This window comes from Ruditapes philippinarum, unplaced genomic scaffold (assembly GCF_026571515.1).
Source record: "Ruditapes philippinarum isolate M1 unplaced genomic scaffold, ASM2657151v2 ctg103_1_1_1_1, whole genome shotgun sequence".
Lineage (NCBI taxonomy): Eukaryota > Metazoa > Mollusca > Bivalvia > Venerida > Veneridae > Ruditapes > Ruditapes philippinarum.
Window position 1 is genome coordinate 266,517 of NW_026865181.1, and position 19,043 is coordinate 285,559.

The window sequence follows — 19,043 nt, forward strand, 5'->3', positions numbered from 1 at the left end:
GGTTTCTTTTGATACCTGGAACTTACAATACAGTAGCTGGAATGAAAAATTTTGGATGAATTTCAAAAAGACCAAATTCAGGATTTTTTTGTTATATGCGTAACAAAAATAATGGTACATTAAAATCATGAATAATTATGCATCTTGTTATAGTGAAACACTATTTATCAATGGAAGATTGTTACCTGAGTTTTAGATATGTATGCATCATAAAGATATAAAAGCTACTTGGCATTAGTTACAAATAAAGAGCTATTGTTTATTGATTTATTGGGAGATCAATCTACTATTATGTTGAATTGCTTCAAAATACTCGTCAGGCCCACCAGTTCGTTTATATTCCTATCAATAAACTGCAGACGAAAGTTTCTGTTGTTAATATGTCACAGTATTCGGCAAAACAACATTCCACTCAAACCACCGTGAAACCGATTGCCTTCCAACTTCTAACAGCCAAAATTTGGGAAATCAGTGTCGATTAAAATATTCAGAAGTTCAATCAGGGCCGTAAAAAAGAAAGGAGATATTAATTTACCGGAAAAGAACGTACGGAAAAGACAATTTCATAATGATAATACTATGATATAACAATTCATAAAAATGGCCTACTTCATTTTTTTTTGATAAATTTATAAAGAGTGCAAATTATGGTTGAATAATTTTGCATTTGTTTTCCTAAAACTCTCCAGTTCGCTGTTTATTACCATAGCCGTTAAATTACCTCTATAAATAGATTTTCAGATTTTCACAATGTTAAGGTCATATCTATTTATAGCTTTCGAATTCATGTACAGCAATAAATACATACATTACCCACTGTGTACTACAAAATAATTTGTAATTTTCTGTAGAAGATACAAATGTAAGAAATAAATTACCGAATTTAAGTTTATTTTTGTTGTGTCTTTTATTCTGCTTTTATTCGTGTAATTTGTTCCCGTTCTCATTCATTAATATGACATGCTGCAAATCACCGAAGGGGAAACCATTATGTGACTTGACATAATAGAAATCGGAAGGAATTCTTTCTTCCGATTTTTTAGCTGTAAAACGAAGGGATTAATTGATAAAAATCGGGTCAATGGACCAAAAAAATAGTAAAGACAAATAGCTCCGCGCCTGTGGGCGCGAAGCAAAAACAAATCTCTATCATAGTTTTATCTCTTACATTCTTACATATTCAAGACGCTTATTATCAAGTGCCTCAATCAGTTTCATCCGTCATTGGGTGAAGTCTACAACAAATGTGTTTTAATGTAGAAAAAAAACCTCAATATTAAAATGTTAAATGATAAAAAATGCAAAATCTCGGGCAAGAACACAAACACACATTCAGATAAAATAACAACAGAAAGTGATAAATGAATATTTTATCATGGTGTGAAATAAAGTGGCCATTATACATTTATCCATTGATAAGAACAATATTTAATTATATTGGTCTCTTACGCAGCTGCAAAACATATATCGGACTAGACTAATATCTATTAATGTAGGTTTGCAGCTGTTTAGGGGTAAAAAAATCAACAACAACAACAACAAAAACAACTAAAAACAACAACAATAACAAACCGCTGTAAAATTGTAATAACATCATAATTGTGTCTTTCTTATACGAAAACAATTATAGAACACCATATGTTCATGTTTATAGTATGAACATACTGTTGCTACTGAAGTCACGAAACAAGAACGTGACAACGAGATTCAAGAACAGTCGATATAAATACGCAAACAGAATTTAAATGCGAAACTCAAATAACCATATAATTTGAATTATCAATACCCTTTAAGCAGAAAAAACAACTCATTTAGGAAACAAATTGACCTGAAATTTTAATTTTATAAATGAGCGAATTTTTGAGATATTGTAGAGGTTTCCGTATTCATCGAAGTAGAAACACACTTGCGGATGTTTCTAAATTCTTAATAAAAACATATATGTTCACTTTTAAATGATGTATTCTGTTTAAAACGGTGGTAGGCGCTTGGACTGATAAAATTACAATTTTCTTTATCATTATTTTTGTTTTGGTGTTCTTTGAAGTTTTATTTTATCCATACTTATGAAATTTAGACTATTCTAAACCAGAAATGTCGTCGAGGAACCTTTTTGTGGAGGACGATAATATGACAATATGGTAAGAATAAACTGTGATATCTCCACCAAGGGGTCATCTGGTGTTTGCAGTGACTACATACGCGGAAGAAAGTGTAAACTGAAAACTTTATTGATAGCAGGTTGTTTCAAAACCGGCCGACCGACCCGGCGATGATGCAGGTTAGTCAATGTGTAAAAAATTAGTCAGGAAAGAAGGTATCAACAAGTCACCACCTGATAGTTTAAATAAATTATTATTATCTACTTGTTTCGATAATCTTCACTGGGATAGTAATTATAAAAAAATGTTCTCTTAAAGTACTATAAAAGAGGTAACAAAATGTCACGCGATTTATCAAAAATAGTAACAGGTGTTACTATTTATAACTTTGAACTGGCATTTTGCCAAGTATAGTACATATATGTAATAAATGTATTTTATGGAATCATTACCATTTGTATTGTTTGTTAAATGTCTATTAATTTCTGTTTATTATTCCTTAAGCGCTATATACATGTATGATATGTCTGGTATAGGTGATATAGGTGGTTTAAAAATAATTTAAGTTCGGTAATTTTTTTAATCCATTAGGCTACATAAAATGAATCAAGCTAATAATGAAGTAAACCCATTTGCTTTCTTTAATATGCACCTACATTTTCAGTTGATTTTATATACTGATCTTAAGCGAAACTCGGTGGCGCCACATATTGCATGAAAGGTCTTCAGGCAGTTAACTGATATGCATGTGCATTAACCTTTTATAAGGATAAATGATAAATCTGTCTGAAAAAAAAATATGTAATCAACCATAAATGTTAATCTTCGCCAGTATGATTTTTGAGTGTTCGGAAAAAAAAAGAAGACTTTTCAATGTATCAAACTTATTTCTTTACAATAAATGTATGCAATTAATTATTATTCGTCGACGTTGCAATTTTGTATTTCCACTTCCACAGAGTTAACACATGAGAGAATTGTGTGCATAAACTGCCGCGTATCATTTTCATAATATTCAGCACTCTAATCATTATAAAATTTATTCTTAAGTGGAAATTCATCATGTAAAGTGGAAAAGTGGCTTAACATTTGTTTGAAACAGTATAAAGATTTAAAAAAAAAACACTCCATTAATACACAATTACGCCGTATTGTATTTGATACTCAAACCAATGCCATATATGACAAAACCGACTACTGTACAAACATAACAATCATTAATGTGAACAATTAGATGAACAATTTATTTAAAAATGTATAAACAAGAGATCAGATAATGGTTGCGCGTTGCTTGCTAATCAATCAGGTTCTCTTTTAAATTTTTGCTTAAAAACGACTTTTAGTCTTGTTCAGTTTGAAAGATGGACACGTCTTATTAAGGTGATGGTAAGCAAAACGCTTCATGCTGGCATGAACATTTATATAAGTATGAAATAGAGAAACGTATTTGTCAATAAGTCATGTAAAGAAGAGCAACATCTTAAAAAGAAATATTCTTCTTAGGATAATGTACAAACACACAAAAAACCTATTTGTTTAAGCAACTCATCTCATTTCAACTAAAACTTCTTTTCTTAGGTTTAATCTAACCATTTTGAATATTTTTTCAACATTTTACGTATATATTATTTTATCAATTTCATGTGTTAGATCAAATGCAATATTAATAGTCATAATAATAATATAAAAAAAAGAAAGAAAAAATGAAAATGTAACAATTTTCAACACAAAACTGTTTTATATCGGTGCAAATCCCAATTATTTGAGATAACAACAAAGCAAATAAACATTTAGACTCATTTTATTTCACCAGTTTAAGTCACATTAATTGAACTTATCTTTCATATTTATATTTTTAGACCTTAACAATTTGGCAATTTTTGGGCACGGCTCCATGAATGGTCGGGATACCGCGCATACAAAACCCTGTTAGGGCATTTCTATCAGCAAAACAAACATATGTAACAAATAGTAAGCAAAACAGCAAAAATTATGTTCCAGTAAACTAGCATCGTACTGAAATTATATTCTTTCAAATGTTCGTTCACAAAATATTCAAATGTCACAAATATATATACAACACAAGCACAAGATAGTGACACTTAAGCGCGAAATTGGCTCTGGGAGGCAGAAGCCAGTATCGCTAGTGTCACAAAATGTCTATTCGCCGGCCGCCACTAGCCTTCGAGTGGATGATTGGACTGGTCCCATTATCAAATTATCAAGTCGAAGGCTCCGCCAATAACATATTGGCTTCGGCGAAAGAAGTATAAAATGTACTGAGCCGTGCCCTGCCGGAAATTTCTATCATTTAGCTAACAACCCTTTCGTTTCTTAATGTAATGGCCTCTAATCCAGCAGACAATCTATTGAGGAACAAATCGTTACCTAATTGCGAAAGATGAACACCATCATCTTTAAACAGACTTTTACAATTAACAACTATATCAGGGTGCAATATGTAATGGCCACCAAGTGCTAGGGTTTGTTTGGCTCCAAAAGAATTCAAACGTTTTTCGGGCCTTCTCCATAGCAACAGAATCTGATGAATATTTCCAACATAATCGCGGGAGAATTCTCGACCATATTATTTTTGTATGTGGGTAATTTGTTTGTATATAGCGCAAAACAAAGGTAATCTCCTTGCGAATGGAAAACAATTTCAATTTACCAATATCATTGCCACCACAATGTTACAAAATATAATTTGGAGGGTCTCTGATTTTCCCCAAGGTGGCAAGCTTCATACGAATGTCTTTAAGACCAAGACCAATGTAACCTTGCCACCAAAGTTCTGCGTTTTTCAAACCTAGCATCGGGCCATCTTCACGTTTACATGCAGCAAGGAAACCATGCCGGATTATGAATGATCCAATCAACCAAATTACAACATGACCTGCCAATTAGTTTAACCATAATTATATATTCAGCCAGACAGCCTTCAAACAATTCTAGTTTTCGTTATTAAAACGGTTTAAAAGAGAATATTTGCGAAAAAATATGGGTTGACAATATATGGTAACAACAAAACTGTGAAAATTTCTACAGTAACTGTAGTTTTGCAAAATGAATGGTTCGAAGCTCACTGTACAAGTTTTGGTAGAACTATCGTCGAGTTGCGAATATAACCTTTGTATGCAGACGACTTCCATCTGCCAGCAGCTTTAATTGCTTCTTCATTCAAACCATTCTTTGCAGCAACGGAAGCTGCACTAATACGAAATGAATGAGACTTAAAATGTGAATTATAAAGACCTTGAACAGACAACGATTTCTTAAATATTGCAGCAAACTGATATCTAGTTAATGGTTTACCGTCAAAATGAACAAGAAAAGGACCTTGTATTTTTGGGCGCACAGATAAGTACGCTTGAACGGCTTTTACTGGACAAATGAAAGTACCTTGACTTTGAACTTTTAGAACTTCACCCCGCCCCTCCTGGTCTGTTTTAGAGTATCGGACAAATATTTGGAGAGTGTTACTTACCTGACTGAGTTAAATATCATTTATGCTTACAACTCTATGTAAATAACACTGTTTGGACACTGTTAGTTCACCAACTCTAAAGAAACCGAAATAAGCCAAACAATAGGCAGCATTAAACATGGTACTCTCGTACATATTTGAGCAAATTGCTGGTAACTTTGACATAACTTTTGTCAGAAAAGGTACAGTTACCGGTAACCTAGAATCTGCCGTACCAAAACGACTTCTTTTCAGTCCTTCAAGTACCTTAGAAATAGGGAAATGCCGAGTTATGTCTTGATACCCAAGAACTTTACATTTAAACCAAACACCGGTCACATATAGATTCACAGTTGAGTACGACATACCCTCTAGTGATAACATTGCAACAAACTGAACTATATGATCAACTTCAGGTGGCCAGCTTTGATTTAAAGAGTATCTTAATCTGAACGAGTTAAACCTCTGTAACCCTAAATTGTAACAGTTTGTTGTACTGGTTGCCAAAGATGCATTTATCAATCTTGAAGCTTCACTTCTGATATTATCGATAGGAATTCTATAATAATAATAATAATATTAATAATAAATTAATAACTTTATTTACCGAAGGTAACACATTAAGACATATACAGATTGCAACATCTTATTAACAATGCGGCCTTCTAAAATAAATATAAAAATAAAAACACACACACAAAAGAGCACATATCAATCAAAGAAAATATAACATGTAAAAGAAATGATTAAATGGTTATCACAACTTAACACATATACTAAACATTCATACAATTCATTTTATTTATCATTAAACATAATACTTCCATCATTGCATCATTTTAATCTGCAATTTGAAAAGTAAAATTAACTTACAAAATTAACACATTCAAGAAAACTTGAAACTAAGACAGACACCCATTTTTAGCTCGACTTTTTTTTTTTTGAAAAAAAAAGTAGAGGTATTGTTATAGTCAGGTCGGCGTTGCCGTTGCCGTTGCCGTCTCCGTTGCCGTTGCCGTTGCCGTTGCCGTCCGAAAACTTGTACCTGGATCATAACTTTTTTATTTCTTGGTGTATTGTCTTCATACTTGGCCACAACAACCCTTGGGACAAGACCTTTCAGTAGACCACACTAACCTTGACCTTCATCCATAAATTACCTTGACCTTCAAGGTTAAAAGTCCAATTTTTGCTTGTTCATGCTGTTATTGGCTGTTACTTTGTTATTTTTGAATGGATTGTCTTCAAACTTGAACATAATAATCTTCAAGGATATCCCTTAAAAATAACCAGTCAGACCTTGACATTCACTCATCAATGACCTTGACTTTGAAGGTCAAATTATTGAAATTTTCATTTTTTTGGCTATTATTGGCTGTAACTTTGTTATTTTTGGATGGATTGTCTTCAAACTTGAACATAATAATCTTCAAAGATAACTGTTAAAAATATACCGAAAGACCTTGACCTTCACTCATTAATGACATTGCCTTTGGAGGTCAAATTATTGAAATTTTCATTGTTTTGGCAGTAACTGACTGTAACTTTGCTATTTTTGAAGGGATAAACTTCATATTATAACAGAACATTCTTAAGGACCAGACCTTGTTGTTTATCAAACCCAAATTTGCTTGGGCTCTTTAATGACCTTGACCTTGAAGGTTATATTACTGAATTTTCTCAGAGTGTGCATTTATTGGTGTGTGTGTATGTATAGTATATGTATTATATATATATATATAAATGTGTGTGTGTATATATATACATATATGCAGGTATATATATATATAAATATATATATATATATATCAAATATATATATATATATCAATATATATATATATATATATATATATATATATATACATATATATACATGTATATAATTGCGTCATGTTTTTCTATTTTTAGAAATTGCGTCAATTTTTCTATTTTTAGAAATTGCGTCATTGTTGCAATTTTTAGAATTTGCGTCATTTTTTTTCTATTTTTAGAAATTGCGTCATTGTTGCTATTTTTAGAAATTGCGTCATTTTTTCTATTTTTTAGAAATTGCGTCATTTTTGTTCTATTTTTAGAAATTGCGTCATTTTTTCTATTTTTAGAAATTGTGTCATTTGTTCTATTTTTAGAAATTGCGTTATTTTTTTCTATTTTTAGAAATTGCGTCATTTTTTTCTATTTTTAGAAATTGCTTCATTTTTTTCTATTTTTAGAAATTGCTTCATTTTTTTTCTATTTTTAGAAATTGCGTCATGTTTTTCTATTTTTAGAAATTGCGTCATTTTTTTCTATTTTTAGAAATTGCGTCATTGTTGCTATTTTTAGAATTTGCGTCATTTTTTTCTATTTTTAGAAATTGCGTCATTGTTTCTATTTTTAGAAATTGCGTCATTGTTGCTATTTTTAGTAATTGCGTCATTTTTTTCTATTTTTAGAAATTGCGTCATTGTTTCTATTTTTAGAAATTGCGTCATTTTTTTTCTATTTTTAGAAATTGCGTCATTGTTTCTATTTTTAGAAATTGCGTCATTTTTTTCTATTTTTAGAAATTGCGTCATTTTTTCTATTTTTAGAAATTGCGTCATTTTTTCTATTTTTAGAAATTGCGTCATTGTTGCTATTTTTAGAAATTGCGTACTGTTGCTATTTTTAGAAATATGCTTAATGTTTCTATTCATATATATACAAAATATATAAACAAAACTAATGTGACAAGACAGACCAACTAAATTTATAAAAAGGAAACATCAATATATGTTCAAACCTTTCTATGTTTGCGTTTAGAAAAAGTAAAAAGTCGAGCGTTGCCCCCGCCCGGCGGTGGCTCTTGTTAGAAAACATAATAATAAAAAACACATGTATGAATATAAAGAGCGTATCTTGTATATATAATACATATGAACCGTGCTAAAGTTGATTATATAAGTATTTCTTCAAACTATTCTTAAATATTGACAATTTTGTTATTCTTCTTATAGTCAGTGGTATGGAATTCCAAATAACCATGGCATTAAATTGGAATGTGTCATTAAAATAATTAGTACGTGGTTTTAAGACGAAATTAAATTTCCGTGAGATATCGATCTTCGATTATACTTTTGATTATTTGATATGGTAAGTAAGTCTCGGATATATTGAGGGGGCATATTATTCAGTGATTTATATACTTGGACACCGGTGTAAAAATATCTTTTCTTGAAAGGCAATATTTTTAATCTTTTGTATAAATTTTCTGATCGTTTTCTCATTGGAAGGTCTAGAATAATTTTGCAAATTCGTGTTTGTATTTTGTATAGATAGTTATAGATAGATAGATAGTTTTATTCTGGTAAAAAATACATGTCATAAAACAACTACAAATTCAATGTCAACATCAAGAGATACATGTAAACATGAAAGTGCATGTGTTGATGCCATATATTCAATACCAAGGATGACACAAAAAGAAGGCATAAGTCGACTTATTTCCATTGTGGTCCTTAGAATTGATCATAATAATTATGACACCAGAAAGGCAAAATATTTACTAATTATTAAGTATTGCACATAAATTATTCAATCACAATTTCTTATATCAATTATTGCACATAAGTATTTCCATCACAAAATTTATCACACATGTATTATAATCATAATTATTATGACAGATATGTTTGACAATGAATAGGTACTACTAAAGTATGCACTAAACATAAAAAATATATAAATAAAAACTAGGTAAGATGACTAGATTAAAATGACTAAACAGATATTGATTGCATAAAATGTTCCTTAAGAGATTTTTTAAAATTATCACGACTTGCTATGAACCTAAGATGTGTTGGTAACCTGTTCCATTCCTGACAACCATTAGATACAAATGTTTTCTTACCGAAACCCTTAACTCTTGGAATAGAATAACTGTTACTATCTCTAAATCGAGTGGAGTAAGAGTGTACCTCATTTGCAATTTCAAAATGCTCATTTAAATAACTAGGTGCACTATTGTTATGTATCGTATGTACATGACCAAGAATAAGGAAATTTACCCTCAGATGTACTGGTAACCAACCAACTTCCTCAAAATGAGCCCTCCCTATACGAGTACGGGGACTGAGATTAAGTATAAATCTCACCAACTTATTCTGTGTGGCCTGAAGTCTATTTTTTAGATTTTGACTCAACCCTAAATACCAGGAGGCACACGCATAATCAAAATGACATTGTATTAATGAAGAAACTAAAAGCTTTTTAGTATACCTATTTAAAAATGAACTTTTTCTATATAAAAACTTAAGTTTTGCATTGGCCGTCTTAATTACCTGGTTGGCTATAGACTCACCAGATAGACATTGATCTAGGTCTGCACCTAAGTATTTAACAGATTTGGTGGATGTTATTGTAGTACCATTACATACAATATTTAGTTGATCACATGACCTAAGTCTTGGTTTAGACGCAAACAAAATAGACTCTGTCTTTCCAAGATGTAAGGAAAGTTTATTATCAGTGAGCCACTTACTCACACTGCTGAGATCATCAGTAAGCTGAGAGGTAATATACTGGATATCTTTACCTGATACTAAAATACCTGTATATTTGGCATATATATTTTTTGTTTTCTTTCCCCCATATATTACAACAATAATCAAAAATAGGAAGAAGGTATGCATTATAAAAAAGCATGCGAGATTCCTTATTTAAAAAGTACTTTATACGCCTAAATAAATTAACTTTAGAGTTCAATTTTTTACACACATCATTTACCTGACAGTGCCAATTGAGTGTATTTTCAACATAAATACCAAGCAGTTTTTGTGATTCTACATTGTCAAGAGTTGAGTCGTTAATTTTCAAATTTAATGCTTTTGCAATCTTTAGCTTTTGTCTACTACCTACTAGCATACTTTTAGATTTTTTAGGGTGTAAAAGCATATTATTTATTTACACCACTAAGTAATTATATTAAGGGTATATTGTAGTATTTCCTCTATAACTGATATGTCATCTCCAGAATTATGCAACGTGAAATCATCAGCATATAAATCTATGTTAACATCCTCGCAAATATTGGGGAGATCATTTATATAAAGATGAAACAGTAAAGGACCTAATATTAAGCCAGAGGTAACATATTGTACGTCAGATTTTAAGTCTCCAATTTGAATTATTTGCATACGATTAGACAGATACGAATGCAACAGTTTTAATGATGTGACAGAAAAGTGATCAAGTTTGAGTTTATATAAAAGTATTTCATGGTGAACTAAATCAAACGCCCTTTGCAGGTCTAAAAATACTGTCCACTATCAACATCTTTTAGCCAGGAGTCTATCAAATGAATTAGGGCCGTATTGCATGAATGATTCTTTCGAAATCCTGACTGTTTATTATGTAAAATATTTGTTCTTTTTTTGGAAAAAGTGCTGTAACTGATTAGCTATGTGACGTTCAAAAATCTTAGATATTGTAGGCAAGATAGAAATAGGTCGATAGTTGCTCGGATCATCTTTCAGTCCAGATTTGAAAATTGGAATAACATTTTTTAATTCATCGGGAAATATTCCTTGTCTAATACTGTTATTAATTATGCTAGCAATCATTGGGGTCACAAAGTCACCACACGATTTTATTATTTTTGGACCTAGTTCATCTAGTCCAGTGGCTTTATTTGCATCTAGTTTATCAATAATGTTTTTAACTTCAAATGCAGAAATGCTTTCAATTTTGAATTCTTTCCATTTCAATTTATTATCTAACTTATCCTTCAATATTTTAAATTTGTCGTTAGATAACTGTACTTTTTCGACAATATTAGAAATGTTTACAAAATGTTTGTTCAATTCATTTATAATATTAGCATGATCAGTAAATGTAGTATCACCAAAAGTGAGCCGTTCGGGAATAAGTACATTTTCCTTTTTACCCAAATTAGTTAAATCATTAATATTTTGCCAAATATATTTTGGATTTTTCTTTCATTTATTGCATTATTAAAGACATTCTTTTTGTTTTTCTTAATCTCTGAATTTATTTTATTTCGTAATAATTTATATTCATCGAAATCTCCATTTTTGTGATATTTATCTCTTAAAATATCATTGCTTTAATTTCATCAGTGAACCATTTATGCTGTGCATCAAATTTAATTCTCTTTTCTTTTATTGGAGCATGTTTGGTAATAATATCTTTTAGTATTGAAAAAAAGGTTTGTAAAGCTAAATTTGGATGAACAATATACTCTACAGATTCTAGAGAAGATCGAGCTGAAAAGATTGTTCATTAAATGTCTTGAATGATCTATACTTCATTGTCTTATGAAAACCACGTTTAATTCGTGACTTAACTGTTCTAATAAAACAGACAGGGAAGTGATCACTTATTGATCAATTTGATACAAATATATAACAGACATGTGTATGACTATTCACACTGCCATAAATATGATCAATAATTGTTGCACTAGTTTTAGTTGTTCTTGTTGAGGTTTCAATGAATTGCCTAAGACCAAATTTTGATATTAAATTAGACCAATTTGTATTATCGAACTTATTTCTGAGTTTATCAGGCATAAAATTAATATTTATATCGCCTAGAATATAGTACTCAGAATATTTTGAATCAATTTCATCGAGTTGCTGTTCGTATTCAACAATCCATGATTGGCGTACTTTTGGAGGGCGGTATACATAGTTTACTAGAAACGTTTTTGTATTAGGGTAGTTTATCTCTATCCAAAGAGATTCTAAATTTTTATTTTCTAGGTCATTACGACGTTTGTAGGGCACTTTCTCATTTATGAAAACTATCAACCCCCCTCCGTTCCTTCCATTTCTATCCTTTCTTTCAAAAACAAAGTTTTCTGTTTTCAAATTATTATTATAAATATTTTCATTTAGATATGTTTCACAAATACCAAAGATATCTGGTTTGTTCATTTTTCCTAGATGATATCTGATTTCATCCATTTTTGGCATCAAATGTTGTATATTGACGAACGCAAACCGCAAGCCATTAGAACAATAGTCAAAAGTGTTGATATTGTTTTGATTTGTAACATCGTTTCCATTTCCAGGTTTATATAAAGTAGTAAGCTTTTTCTTGTTTACATTATATTCTAAACTAAGTAGTCTTCTTTTAAAATAGCTATTAAAAGTATTGAAAAATAAATTATCAACAAAACACGATTTATATCGATAATAACGATACAAATTTGATAGCAGTTTAAAAATTAAAGTGTATGTATGAACGCTACAGCATAATTTAACAACGCTTATAAATGCCATTATCCATATATATTGGTAAAATGAATAGCATATAATCGATATTACTTTATCATATTGTTCTCCTGTTTCCGATGTACATAGATAATGTACTTTAAAAGACTCACATGCATTTTTAAGACTAACGCTGTAACTTATATTACAAACCTCATAAAATTTGTTAGATAAATTGTTAAAGTTATTTTCATAAAAACATTTACATTTGTATGAATTACAATCATAAAATAAACTAATCAAAACCCATACCTAATTTCTGAGCTATACATAGTGTCATATGAGTGCCAGTCAAAAATAGCCTAATGTGAATAATGCATATGTCTATATAGTGGAGTTTTTCCATCTCGTCGGCCAGGGGGTTGATTTCATCAATAATCGAGTCTTCTGCTATTTATAACATCATTTGTAAGTCTGCACTGAGCCGTCACGTGATTATTACGTCCACAGTTGTCGCAATGAATCCTGCCGTAGAGCTGATGGCGCCGACCCATGTGCCTGTCCGACTCCCTTATTTGTTTATAGTCACTACCTCCGTTTGCACGTGTAAATCGCGGCATTCCGGTACCACTTGCCGAGCGCGGCGTTCCGATTGCATGTGTAAAAAGATGCGTCTCATTAACCTAGCGTTTTGGCGGAATAATTTTAAGCACTTAATTTATTGCCATCACCAGTGTTCTAGATCCAGTTTCATTAAGGTGAATACCACCACGGTGGAAGAACAGCTTAACGACCCTCCGTCTCCGTACACGAACGATTTGTACACATCAATAAGAGTCGCGTTGATTGACGTACATATCGCACGGATTTCATCATTTAGATGCGCGACGTCTACGTCAGATCTTGGACAAATTGTACACAAGTATACACGGATTTCTTGTTTCTGGAGACTTGTAACAGTTTCTATAATATCATCACATGTTGTGGAAAGTGAAGCTTTGGAAGAGACGTCATTTCCGCCTACATGAATCATTACGTTTTTACATCCATTAATATTCCAGTGACGGACCCGTGAAAGCGCGTCACTGGCTCTAGCTCCGCGGATGCACCCAGTTCTTACATCTGAACGGAGGCCTTTCTCTTTTATTCCTTTCAGTATTGAGTCTCCGAGAATGACAGTATCGGATTTTTGTTTGTACGGAGTCTTAGCATTTGTGGAAGTTTGTTCATGACCGTCATGGAGTTCTGGATTCCGAGTTGTGTGAACAGGGGGGGGGGATAATATTAGGTGTTTCAGTTTCTGTGTGTGAAATATTGTGTCCTTTGTCGTGGAAGTGTTTACGAATGTCATGAACAGACTGTACTTTCTTCAGCAGTGTTTCTGAATATTTGGCGATGTCATTATCTAATTTCAAAGTGCTATCGCACAACGAATCAACTCGATCATTAGTATTAGAATTTATTTGCGATACTTGCCGTTTTGTGCTGATTATTTCATCTCGTAATTGGCCTACTTGATTTTGGTAGCCCAACGCTTGATCAGTAAGAGAAGCCTTCACTATTTTCAGTTGAATTTGTATATCGCGTACCAAATCAACGATGTAATTACTGTTTATACCACACTGTATTTCAGTCTGTACCGAAATATTAGATATACTATTGGTATTATCAGTGTTAGGATTGTCACTGTCTGATTAAGAAATAACATCGACTTCATATTTCCGATCCTTAAAGATCGTTCAGCACGACATTATTGTTGTGCTTGTGGTATTTTAGTTCTTTCTATTTGGCTATTTTCTTGTTGGGTGATTCCAGTATTCCTCACTTAAATACTGTTGAATCACCCTTAGGATATGTGGCCTGCTTTTTAAATTTGTCTTTTAACGTCTTATCTGTGATATGCAGGCTTCATAACGTCTGATCCCCTTTAAAAATTCCATTTTATTTAGTTCCGCCCATTGTTTTCTCGTTTAGGGCACACGCATTTTTTTACTTGGGGACCATATGCCGCTTTTCATGGAATGGAACGTGTCACATTTAAGGTTCCATGATAACCGCCATATGAACACATCTGCGGATGTTTCAAAATTCTAAATTGTACCAGTTCATGTTAAATGTTGAATTCTGCTTAAGCCGGTGCTAGGGGGCGTGGACGGTAGTTTGCACTTGACAGTACCGTCCATGAACAGGCTCAATCAAACCGAGCCTGCAACATTTTCAATTTTGCCGTGTTGGGTTTTCTTTGGGAATTCTTATTTTCTCTATTTCAGTTGAACTATTACACTCTATAGACAACGGTGAGCATTTGCTTGGTTCTGACTCACACTTTTTATTATTAAGATGCTTTGAAATCAACTGTCTAATGTTGTTATTTAGATTCCCTACGGTACATGTTCCTTTTTGAACTTCGTACTCTATGCAATGTAGAATATCGTAAAGCTCATTGCTCATAAAATGTCCTGTATCCCGGCCATTGATAAGAGCAGACGATATTTTGTGGTACATATTTAAAGTAAACATACTTGCACGCCCGTTTGACATTTTATATATGGTTTCAACGAGGTTCCCTTTGTTGTCACAAACTGGTATGATTTTCTTCGTATAGTTCACTTTATCAGAGGAATAATAGCATTCAGTTGCGTATTTGAAAATTCATACATACCAGTGCTCATTTTTAGTCTCACTCCTCCTCCGGTTTCTGTCACCAAAAAATCTTCCTGATCATTCGCAGCAAGCTTTTTCCTCAATTTTTTATCTCTATTTAGTGAATAATCCTTAATCTCGGTGGAAATGTCATGAGTTTTCTCATCATTTGCCTCCTGTTTGTCCACTTTCGGTTCAGAATTTTCCAGCGCAAATTCAATTTTGGCTGACATTGTCCAAATAACTCTCAAAATTAGAATAATTTTGATATATTCTAGAAGATCGAGAAAATCTGCATCAAATCACATCGTGCCCGGTAGTACAGTCCCTGAGGACCTTTTGTGTGCAAAAAAGGTCCATGGATAAATGATACATCAATTTAAAGCTAAATGTTTGAAGATTACAAAAATTTTGGGTAGACATGTCAAATCATGGTACGTTTTGAGAAATCCAAGATGGCCGCCAAGATGGCCGCCAATTTATTGAAAAATGGCTAATACACATTTTATTTGATAAAATTAGTTATTTTTTGTACTTATTTCAGTAAAAGTGATGTAAGAACTTCGTATTCAGTTGGATCAATGTGAAAATGAGCACTTTTTTAAATTTATTATATATTATCTGGATTTCTTAGTTGAATTCTACAGAAAATTGCATAAAAATATAGCTAAATTACGGTATGGGGTTGAAATTTTTACCTATTAGTCCAAGCAAAGTGAATAAATTGAATATTTTAACCATCTATTACAACAACATGGACAACCTCTATCCAATAATACCATTGTCTATGTCTTCGGTCGAGTAAAGACCTTGATTCTTATTCATTCAAAGTGGGTGGGGTAAATGAACATTGTACCACAGTTTCTAGTAAACATTTTGTTATGATTATTGATACTTAAAATAGGCAACATGTATTGCTCTTTTGCATGTTCATGAATCTATAAACACTTTTAAAGTATATATTTGATATCTGCATTCTTGCAAATCATATTTGATATTTTCGTTGCCATGGCAACAAGGTGCTGAGAAACGCAAAATGAAAGATACCAGGAGCATGAATGGCCTTAACGTTAAGCATTGCAAGTATGTACATGGACTCACTGACATGATCATACATTACACAAACTCAAGACAAATAAACTGGACAAATTTACACTGTTACTATGGTAACAAATTTAAAATATAAAGGAGTTAATTCCAGGGATAACTTATGCTTAAAAACCTTAATACATTTCAAGAACTCTTATAACACAATTTTCGTTTTTGTCAAACCATTTTTTTCATAGTAACAAAACATGACTAATGGATATGTTACTATGGAAACGTGTACACATACATTCGCCTGCACATACGCGTGCATATACACATTACATATTTGTATATATATGTATATAACATATATATAATATTGTTTTAATATATAGATAAATACACAACTATATATACATATATATTTGAATGGTTAAAATTAAAAAGGGAAAGATAAATAAATGAATGTAATACTCACTAGAAATAAGATAACTTTAGCTTAAGCTGTAAAAAGTTACCTCCCTTTGTTTACTATTCACCATTTGTAAAACAGCAGACGACGAATAACTGGTGCTTATTTTCGTTGGATATTAATGCTCTGGGTATGTATTATTTTATTGTAATAACTTTTCTATCATCAATTTCATTAAAATAAATAGAAATTATATTTATTTCAAAAATTTTGTAATGCCAATGGCTCCTGCTCAATTTTTTTTCAAAGTGTAATAGTTTTCGGATGTGCACTTTTCGGATAAAATATCAGACTTAAGCAGTATTTATCTTTTTTGCAGGTTCGGCAGCTGGTGTTATATTAAAATTTCCTATATGGAGATATAAGAAGATGCAGCTTGATGAGAAAAGGTTTGTGTTTCATTATATATAAAATATTTGATCTTACACTTGTACAAATATACAAAACAAAACAGCAATTTATTCATTTTAAGGTACAAAAATATTATTTAATACAGTCTTGTATATAATTACTCAGAACATAACCATGTTCTTCTGTAAAGTATTACTGTATTATCATGGTCTTTACATATGAATCATTATATCATTATATCATTAAACATTGTACAATGTGACATCAATAATTGTCAAATAACTTCATTTTGTTCTTTTCTTTACAGCATGATTTGGTTGTTATCACCTGATAAACTTAATGATGTGTGAATGTATGCAGCGGAATTTTTATGTTGGGGCTTTTTCTTCTTTCTAAAATAGACGCAGCAGATATTGTTACAAAGGTTTGTGATACATTGTCTTTTGTTTATAGAGAAATATTACATGCTTGTTAGCTACACAATACAAAACATGAATGGAAATATTGCATAAAAGAAATAATTTTATTTAACTAAATGAAATAACTTTATATACATTAACATCACTGTTTCGTGTAAATTTGGTTATAGCTTGTTATTCGTCCATGCATTTTTGTTGATAATACTGTGCTATAATATAAACTTTTTCTATCAATCTATGTAATGGTTTTATAGCAGCTGAACTTAAATGTATTTATCTAATATGACTTAATAGACGACTGCATGAACAAATAAAAGGATGCATTAATGCTCCGTCTTTACAAAACAATGTATCACAATACAAACAATGTTTTGCATAAAAATATTTCTAAAGATATTTTAAAGAAATAACTCTATTATGGACTTATTTGTAGATTGCCCAAGCATGTGGAATATTATTTCTTTCTGTTATTGGTACTGGACTTGATGCAAACAAAGTTCTTACAGCTAAATGGTACACATAAAGTTTCCTATCATGTGAGTGAATGTATAAGTAACAACAATTTAATGTTTTGATACAAGTTGATTGACGTATCAAAAATAAGAATATAATGTAACTTTGATATGTTTTAATTCGTCCTTCACAATGACGTCTGTATGTTAAAACGCACGTTTGTTAATAAAAAGTATTAAACATGTTGTAGGTTGTTATGCATACTTTATGTTTGATTTCGGTTTAACTGAATGCAATTATCAAAAAATATTTGATTTCCGTGTTATAGAATGCAATTATCAAAAATATTTGTAAACACTAATATCTTGTTTCATTGACTATGAAAAAAAATGCAAAAATTATCATTAGTTTTTTATGTTTTTTTTTCTTTATTCACAGGTACATAAAACCACTTTCAAATGGAACATATTCCTAAAAAAAAGCCAAGACTTTTATTCAGCGATTTTGATGTAAATAAGTGCATTATATGCCAACATGAGATTGCAAAGGCAACAACAAGTTCTATCAATGGCCGTATGGCAATCAAAAATGCTGCCAAAATCAGAAATGATGCTGTTCAGGATAGACTGTTAAGATTAGAAAATGATTATTTTGTTTATCATGTGTCCAATGAATGTTACAAGTCATACACACTTAAAAAGACCCTATCTCTTGTAACCAAAAACTCCTGCACTTATATAAGTGATGACAATAATAATAATAATGAATGTAAAACACCAAAACGTGTATGTCGTTCTAATGTAAAACCATTGACTAAAGTATCTCCTGATGAAAATCAAAACAAAATTACGTGTATTATTTGTAACAAGATACGTCATAAAGGTGAACATGAAAAATCTAAAATTTCTG

The 19,043-nt window shown here is 31.3% G+C and overlaps 1 long non-coding RNA gene across 1 annotated transcript; it reads left to right on the top strand.

Moving 5' to 3' along the window:
- The first annotated feature begins 16,938 nt into the window (after positions 1-16,938).
- Positions 16,939-18,300, top strand: LOC132728129 (uncharacterized). Its single transcript, XR_009625438.1, has 4 exons — positions 16,939-17,041; positions 17,231-17,300; positions 17,570-17,686; positions 18,115-18,300. It is a non-coding gene; the product is annotated as an uncharacterized LOC132728129 (long non-coding RNA).
- Positions 18,301-19,043: the final 743 nt, after the last annotated feature.